An 8488-nucleotide genomic window follows, 5' to 3' on the forward strand; every position below is an offset into this window, starting at 1 on the left:
CCCTTTGTCTGATTGCTCTTCTCTCTGGCTTCCTGGCTTTTAATTCCCTTTCTCCTGCTCTTCCCACTGGCTACTTTGGGTGTCCCTGAGTTGTCTCTCCTCACCTGTAACCCTGGGGCTGACTGCTCTTCTGTCCAGGTTCCTGGCTTTTATCCCCTTTCTCCTGCTCTTCCCACTTGCTACTTTGTGCGTCCCTGAGTTGTTTCTCCTCACCTGTAACCCTGGGGCTGACTGCTCTTCTGTCTGGGTTCCTGGCTTTTTATCCCCTTTCTCCTGCTCCTCCCGCTTGCTACTTTGCGTGTCCCTGAGTTGTCTCTCCTCACCTGTAACCCTGGGGTAGAGTAAGGAACACTATTAGATAGATAGAGATAAGGATTGATTTGGGTGAAGAGAAAGGCAATGTACCAAATGTGAGTGATCAACATGGTGACATTGAGGAAGAGGAAGACATAGAGAGGTACATGGGAGGTACAGACAACAAGGATGAACGCTTTTGCACATACAGTGCTACTGCATTGTCAGTGAAGGCAAACATGGATATACAGGTGGATAGATGGGTGGATAGGCTGAACTATTAGGTATGTCTATGCAGGGGGATGTGTGCCCAAGACCATGTATAGGGTTGGCAGACAATGTTTCTACAAGTGTATTGGTTTGTTATGTTAGAATTCCCAGGTATATAGTAGAGCTGACAAGGCACAAAGTTGTAGTCACTTCTTGACCACAGCAAGATACCCAGAGGGAGTGAATAGATGGACCTGTGGGTCATGACCATAGTTGCAGGGGCCATCAAGCTCAATTGGCATAACATACTACACCAAACATTGTTCCACATCTTACTTTGGCAAGTAGCGACTGGGATCTTAAAAGCTTGCAAGCAGAGATCTACATGCATTGATGGTCTCTCCTCATCCAGAGCAAAGAAGAATGAAGAAAACCAAAGATGCATGGAAACTATTAGTCCAAGCAACTGATAAATCATGCAATCTTCAGCCTGTATGACTATGAGACCAGAACTAGTTGGTACCTGGCTGCTACTGTCAACCAATCGGAGGGGTTTCTGTGTAGGAGATCCTGGACAGAGTGGGAGAACAATGTGGAACATAACTCAAAATCACTGAGGGAAAAAAAAATAGAAGCAGTTTTGCTGGTCTGATAGAGCCTGATGGAACCCCTGAGACCGACCCCTAGCTGCCCTTCAGGTCTAGAATTGAACCCACTTCTGTGGTTTCCAGTCAAACAAAAGACAGGCATATGAGGTGAACATTTATATTAGGTAGGTACACTCCTTGGAGAGAACAATCATGGGAGAATAGAAGGGCTTTACATACACAGAGAGACAGCTCAGGGGGCAGTATGGCATGGAGGGAAGGGCACAGGGAAGAGGTAACCATGGGGAGGAAGTAGGAGGGGATCTGTTGCATTGTGGGAAATTGTAGTCAATGTCATGAGACAAAGTGTATGTGAGCTGCTGTATGGAAAGTGAATTTGTTCTGTAAACTTTCACCCAAGTCACAATTAAAAAAAAGAAAAGAAAAAGAAGATGTAAAAAATACACAGAGTAACTGTACCAAAAAGAATTGGTTGATGTTTATCCATTTCAAGAGGTGGCCTATGATCAAGAACCAATGGTATTGAAGGAAGAATTCAAAGCTGCACTTAGGGAATTGGCAAAGAACAAGGCTTCAGAAATTGATGGAATACCACTTGAGATGTTTCAACAAACATGCTGCATTGGAGCTACTCACTTGTCTAAGCCAAAAAATTTGGAAGAACTGGCTAACTGACTGGAAGAGACCCATATTTGTACCCATTCCAAAGAGAGGTGATCCCACACAATGTGAAAATTATCAAATCATATCATTAACATCACACAAAAGTAAAATCTTGTTGAAGATAAAAATTATTGCAGCAGTATATTGACAGAAAACTTCCAGAAATGCAAGCTGGATTCAGAAGAGGAGGTGGAACGAGGATATAATTGCTGCTGTCAGATGGATTTTGGTTGAAAGCAAAGAATACCAGAAAGATGTTTACTTGTGTTTTATTGACTATGCAGAAACATTTGACTGTGAGGGTGTTAACAAATTATTAAAAACATTGAAAAGAATAGGAATTCCAGAACAATTAATTGTGCTCATGGGAAACCTGTACATAGACCAGAAAGCTGTTCATACAGAACAAGAGGACACTGCATGGTTTAAAATCAGGAAGGAGTCTGTCAGAGTTGTGTCCTTCCACCGTACTTATTCAATCTGTATGCTGAGCAAATAATCTGAGAAGCTGAACTATATGAAGAAGATTGTGGCATCAGGATTGGAGGAAGACTCATTAACAACCTGTGATACGCAGACAACACAACTTTGCTTGCTGAAATTGAGGATGACTTGAAGCGCTTACTGATGAAGATTAAAGAGTACAGTCTGCAGTATGGATTACGTCTCAATATAAAGAAAACAAATATCCTCACAACTGAACCAATGGGCAGCATCACAATAAATAGAGAAAAGATTGAAGTTGTCAAAGATTTCATATTACTTATTTCCACAATCAACACCATTGGAAACAATAGTCAAGGCATTGGATGACGTATTGTGCTGGGCAAATCTGCTGCAAAAGACCTCTTTAGGGTGCTGAAGAGCAGAGATGTGTCTTTGAAGACTAAGGTGCACCTAACCCAAACCAAATCAAGAAGGGAGTGCGTCAGGGTTGTATTCTTTCTCCACACTTATTCAATCTATATGCTGAGCAAATAATCCGAGAAGCTGGACTATATGAAGAAAAACGTGGTATCAGGATTGGAGGAAGAATCATTAACAACCTGAGATATGCAGACGATACAACTTTGCTTGCTGAAAATGAGGATGACTTAAGGCACCTACTGATGAAGGTTGAAGAATACAGTCTGCAGTATGGATTACAACTCAACATAAAGAAAACAAAAATCCTCACAACTGGACCAATGAGCAGCATCACAATAAATGGAGAGAAGATTGAAGTTGTCAAGGAATTCACGTTGCTTGGTTCTACAATTGATGCCAACGGAAGCAGCAGTCAGGACATTAGACGATGTGTAGCATTGGGAAAGTCAACTGTGAAGGAACTGTTTCAAGTGCTGAGGAGCAAGGATATCTCCTTGAGGACTAAGGTGCGCCTGACACAAGCCATGATATTTCCAATCGCCTCGTATGCATGTGAGAGCTGGACAATGAATAAGGAAGACTGAAGAAGAGTTGATGCTTTTGAGTTGTGGTGCTGGCGAAGAATGCTGAAAGTACCGTGGACTGCTAAAAGAACTTACAGATCTGTCCTGGAGGAAGTGCAGCCAGAATGCTCCTTGGAAGCAAGAATGGCCAGACTTCGTCTCACCTATTTTGGTCATGTTGTAAGAAGGGACCATTCCCTGGAGAAGGATGTCATGCTTGGTAGGGTGGAGGGTCGACGAAAGAGGGGGAGGCCTTCAACGAGATGGATTGATATGGTGGCTGCAATGATGGGCTCAAGTATAGCAGGGATTGTGGGGCTGGCGCGGGATTGGGCAGTGTTTCGTTCTGCTGTGCATGGGGTTGCTATGAGTCGGAAACGACTCGACGGCACTTAACAAAAACAGCACCTACTTTGGTCATGTTGTCAGAAGGGACCATTCCCTGGAGAAGGATGTCATGCTTGGTAGGGTGGAGGGTCGACGAAAGAGGGGGAGGCCTTCAACGAGATGGATTGATATGGTGGCTGCAATGATGGGCTCAAGTATAGCAGGGATTGTGGGGCTGGCGCGGGATTGGGCAGTGTTTCGTTCTGCTGTGCATGGGGTTGCTATGAGTCGGAAACGGCTCGACGGCACTTAACAACAACAACAACAACCCAAACCATGGTATTTTCAATTGCTTCATATGCCTGTGAAAGCTGGACAATGAATAAGGAAGACTGAAGAAGAGTTGATGCTTTTGAATTGTGGTGTTGGCAAAGAATACTGATAGTACTATGGACTGCCCAAAGAATGAACAGATCTGTCTTAGAAGAAGTACAGCTGGAATACTCCTTGGAAGTGAGAATGACAAGACTTCATCTCACCTACTTTGGTCATGTTGTCAGAAGGGACCATTCCCTGGAGAAGGATATGATGCTTGGTAAAGTGGAGTGCCAATGAAAAAGGGGAAGGCCCTCAACATGGATTGGCACAGTGGCTGCAATGATGGGCTTAGGTATAGCAGGGATGGTGAGGCTGGCACAGGATTGGGCAGTGTTTGGTTCTGTTGTACATAAGGTCTCTATGAGTTGGAGCTGACTTAATGGCACCTAACAACAATTAAAAATATTAAAGTTAATTCTTTAATAATAAAATGAAAGTACTGGTTACCCACAAGTTTTTCTCACTCTCTCTTAAATGGCTTTTTTTTTTTTCACCTTTCATTAAAATACATCATATAATTTTGTTTCATTGTACATTACTTTCTCCTGATCATTAAACTCAGAGAAATGTTTTTTTTTTGGATAGCTTGCTTGCTTTTTCTAACTGAATGAAATCCCATGAGTATATAATTGATAAAAATGATAAAATATCTGTGTTAGTTATGTAGTGTTATTATAATAGAAATACTACATGTTGTTGGTAGGTATTGTCCAATTGGTTCTGATTCACAGGGACCCTGTGTGTAACAAAATGAAACATTGCCTGGTCCTGAGCCATCCTCACTATGTTACTGTGCTTGAACTCATCATTGTAGGCACTGCATCAATCCATCTCATTGAGAGTCTTTCCCTTTTTCTCTGACCCTCTTCTTTACCAACATGACAGCCTTCTCTAGGGACTGTGCCCTTCTCACAGTATGACAGTATGACCAAAGTCAACAGACAGAGTCTGGTCATTCTTGCTTTTGAAGAGCATGCCAGCTGTACAGATTTGTTAATTCTTTTAGCAGTCCCTGGTACATTCAATCTGCTTTGTCAGTACCACAAGTCAAATGTATCAATTGTTCTTTGGTTTTCCTTATTCATTGTCCAGCTCTCACATGCATATGAGGCTATTGAAAAGACCATGGCTTGGGTCAGGTAAACCTTTGTCTTCAAAGTGGCATCTTTGCTCTTAAACATTATAAAAAGGTCTTTTGTGGCAGATTTGCCCAATGCAATGTGTCATTTGATTTTTTTTTTGAGTGTTGCTTCCATGGGATGCTTCAGTGAAATTCCTTGAGTATGTAATTAATAAAATGATAAAACATCTGTGTTAGTTATCTAGTGCTACTATAACAGAAAAACCACAAGTAGATGTTTTTAAAAAACAAATTTGTTTTCTCGCAGTTTAAGCGGCTAAAAACCCAAATTCAGGACGCCAGCTTCCTCTTTCTGTTGGCTTTAGGGGAAAGTCCTTGTCTCCTTCCAATATCTGTAGGCCCAGCATTTCTTGGAGATCTTCATGTGTCTTGGCATCAGTCTTCCCCTCCTTCTAGGGATTTCTCAGTGTAGAGACCCCAGGTCCAAAAGATGCTATCTGCTCCTGGCTCTTATTTCTTGGTGGTAGTGAGGTCCCTCCCTCTCTGCTTGCTTCTTTCTTCTTTTGTCTCTTGCAAGATAAAAAGTCTGACTCAAAGAATGGTGTGACTTGAGTAAAAATGTGACTTAAGTAAGAGTATTACTTGACTAAAGGTGTGACTTACACTCTAGTAAGGCTGTGACTCAACATACACCCTACACTGATCCTGTCTCATTAACAGATAAAGATTAGGATTCACAACACATAACAAAGTGGTGAATAATTACATCAGATCACAAAATGGAAAACACTGGTAATCATGGCCTAGCCAAGTTGACATATATTTTTGGAGACACCATTCAATCTATGACAATATCTTTTTAATTTTAAATGTGTAAAATTAGTAATTTTAGCTTAGCCGATACAATGCACATCTTCATATAAGGTATTCCTTTCTTTTTCTATCCCAGTTCTCTATTTTAAAGAGTGTAAGCAAGTATTTTATTGGTGTTATAAATTGATATGATACCAATTGGTCATAAAGGGAGAAAATACCAGAGAATTTACCTTACCTGTGATATAAACCAAATATATTGTAGCTTATGTTACTCAAGTCCTGAGCATTAGTGTAAGTTCAAACTTATATGGGGCAGGGGGATGAAGAAAGGATGTTGGAACATTTATAGATCAGAATATATTCCAAACTTTTTTGCATTGAGTCAGAACTAACGATCATTTTTCTTCCAGGTTCTCACTGAAATAATATTATCAGGGCTATCAGTTCATTTATAATCCATTAGACTAGCTCTTTTTTTTTTTTTTTTGTATTATAGAAGAAAATATGGGAACTTTATTATTGTACCTAAGTCAAGTGACTTAAAATGTGTTAAAATTGATTATTGTGGAATTGAAAGGCAAATATCTATCTGTGATTTGTTTTTGTTCATTTTAATTAATAATTCTTTGTAATTTTATGGTTTAAAGATATAAATTATTAAGGCACAGGATTTATCAAATGAACCTAAAATCCATCATTACTCCCCCTCCCCCCTCGTTATATAAATTGCATGGCAATTGAAAAGATTTGTTTAAAGTGAATGAAGAGCTGGGTTCTAACAGGAGAAAATTTCACTCTAAGGCTATCATTTAGCCACATTATCACTGGCTAATTTCTTTGTTAGAATACAGCTTTCTAAGGGCATATCTTTCCATTCTTTAATAAAGAAAGCTGTGGTAAAATCTTAGAATGGAAGAACTTTGTAGTCATTGAAGATATCTAGAAAAAAATAAATAAACCCTTAAAGTTATTTTTGGTTGATTCTGTAAGGAATGCAAATAGTATATTTAAGAAATAAAAGTCTACAGGGAAGCAGAGAGACCAATTTTAAGAAACGATCAAGAACTACAGTATCAATTCTTCTCCTGAAGAGATATTTTTTCTTACAATCTATTCAACCAGTTCCAGTCAAACTGCCAAGACTTGCTTTTTTGATATCTTTTAGGCAATCAGCTTTTTCAGAATAATGACACAATTACCTCGTTCTATCAAGAATAGCATATTCCCAGGCATTCACATTCAAACTCCTAGAGTCATTTAGTCTCTGCTTTCTCTTATCTCTCTTATAAATCAGTTATTAAGTGTTATTGGTCATATATAATTTCTTTATCATTTTCAGATGAACATTTTGCTTTGATATAAGGATTCATGTGTTTGATTGAACCACTTCTTTCTCGTGAATGCTCTAGGCTTGCTTTTTCACCTTAATAAATCTGTTCCATGTGTAACTGAAGTTCTGTCTCGGCCAGATTATGAAGCGTTATGGCATTCTAGTTCTGTGCATGAACTCTGGATCCTGATTAGCAAAGTATTAGGTGTGTGACTCTGATTCTGTGACTCTGTTCCTTTATTTGACTATGGGAGTAATTATCATAACATGTTGTAATTATTAATAATAGTATATTGATTTTGATAGTAATAATAAACTCATTGTAATTGAGTCAATTCCTACTCATAGCCACATTATAAGACACAGTAAAACTGCCCCAAGGCTGTAATCTTTACGGAAGCTGACTGCTTCTTCTTCCTCCCACACAGTGACTGGTGGATTCAACTTTAATATTAGCAAATACAATTCAAAGGATTTTAAATTCATTCTATTATTGGCCTACCTATTACTTGGAACAGTGTCTAGCACATAATCAATACTATAAATGCTGTCACTATTTCCTTTGGTCACTGGGATCTCTCCTCTCTATTGAAAGCACTCATGATCTGTGTACATATGTGGCACTTCAATCTATGTTGCTCTGTGAAATTTCTTGCATTGTTAACATTTCATGGTGTATACCTTTTCCATTGAATTAGCATCCTGGGGGACATTTACTTTGCCTATTCCATACTATGTAGCAAAATACTAGGTAGGCACACAGTCAATAGCTATTTATAAGATTATAAACAAAACATAATTTGAGTGCTAGATAATTTCCAGAGGGCTTCTATTTCTAGGAAAGGATGCTGATTACTCAGCAAGATATACATTATCACTTTTTTCCAGGGTTTTAACTATCTAAAGTAAGAAACACGATGTTGCTCTTCAGAGCAACCACATTGGGATCAATTGTGCTGACAAACAATGCATTCCCCAGAGGTCCTGATTCTGAAGAGATTAATGTTGCCTTTGTTGCCATCTTTAGGAACAAAAGTTAAATAGATATTTGAGAAAAACAATCCAGAGAAACCGGGTGAGGAAGTTGCAAGGGGAGCTTGAAACAGAAGTCAACAACAGGCTAAGGAGAGATGAAAAAATAGGGTTGAATTGCGTCTTTTTAATTGAGTGGACTGCAAAAGTGATCTCCAAGCTTTCTCCCAAATCTATCATTAAAGTGGTCTTAGATTTATATTGTTGTTGTTGTTATGTGCCGTCGAGTCGGACCCGACTCATAGCAACCCCTCCTTGGGTTTCCAAGGCAGTATCACTATGGAAGTAGATTGCCCCATCTTCCTTCCAAGGAGTGGCT

Source organism: Orycteropus afer, unplaced genomic scaffold (genome assembly GCF_000298275.1).
Source record: "Orycteropus afer afer isolate SDZICR_OR568_19922 unplaced genomic scaffold, OryAfe1.0 scaffold01063, whole genome shotgun sequence".
Lineage (NCBI taxonomy): Eukaryota > Metazoa > Chordata > Mammalia > Tubulidentata > Orycteropodidae > Orycteropus > Orycteropus afer.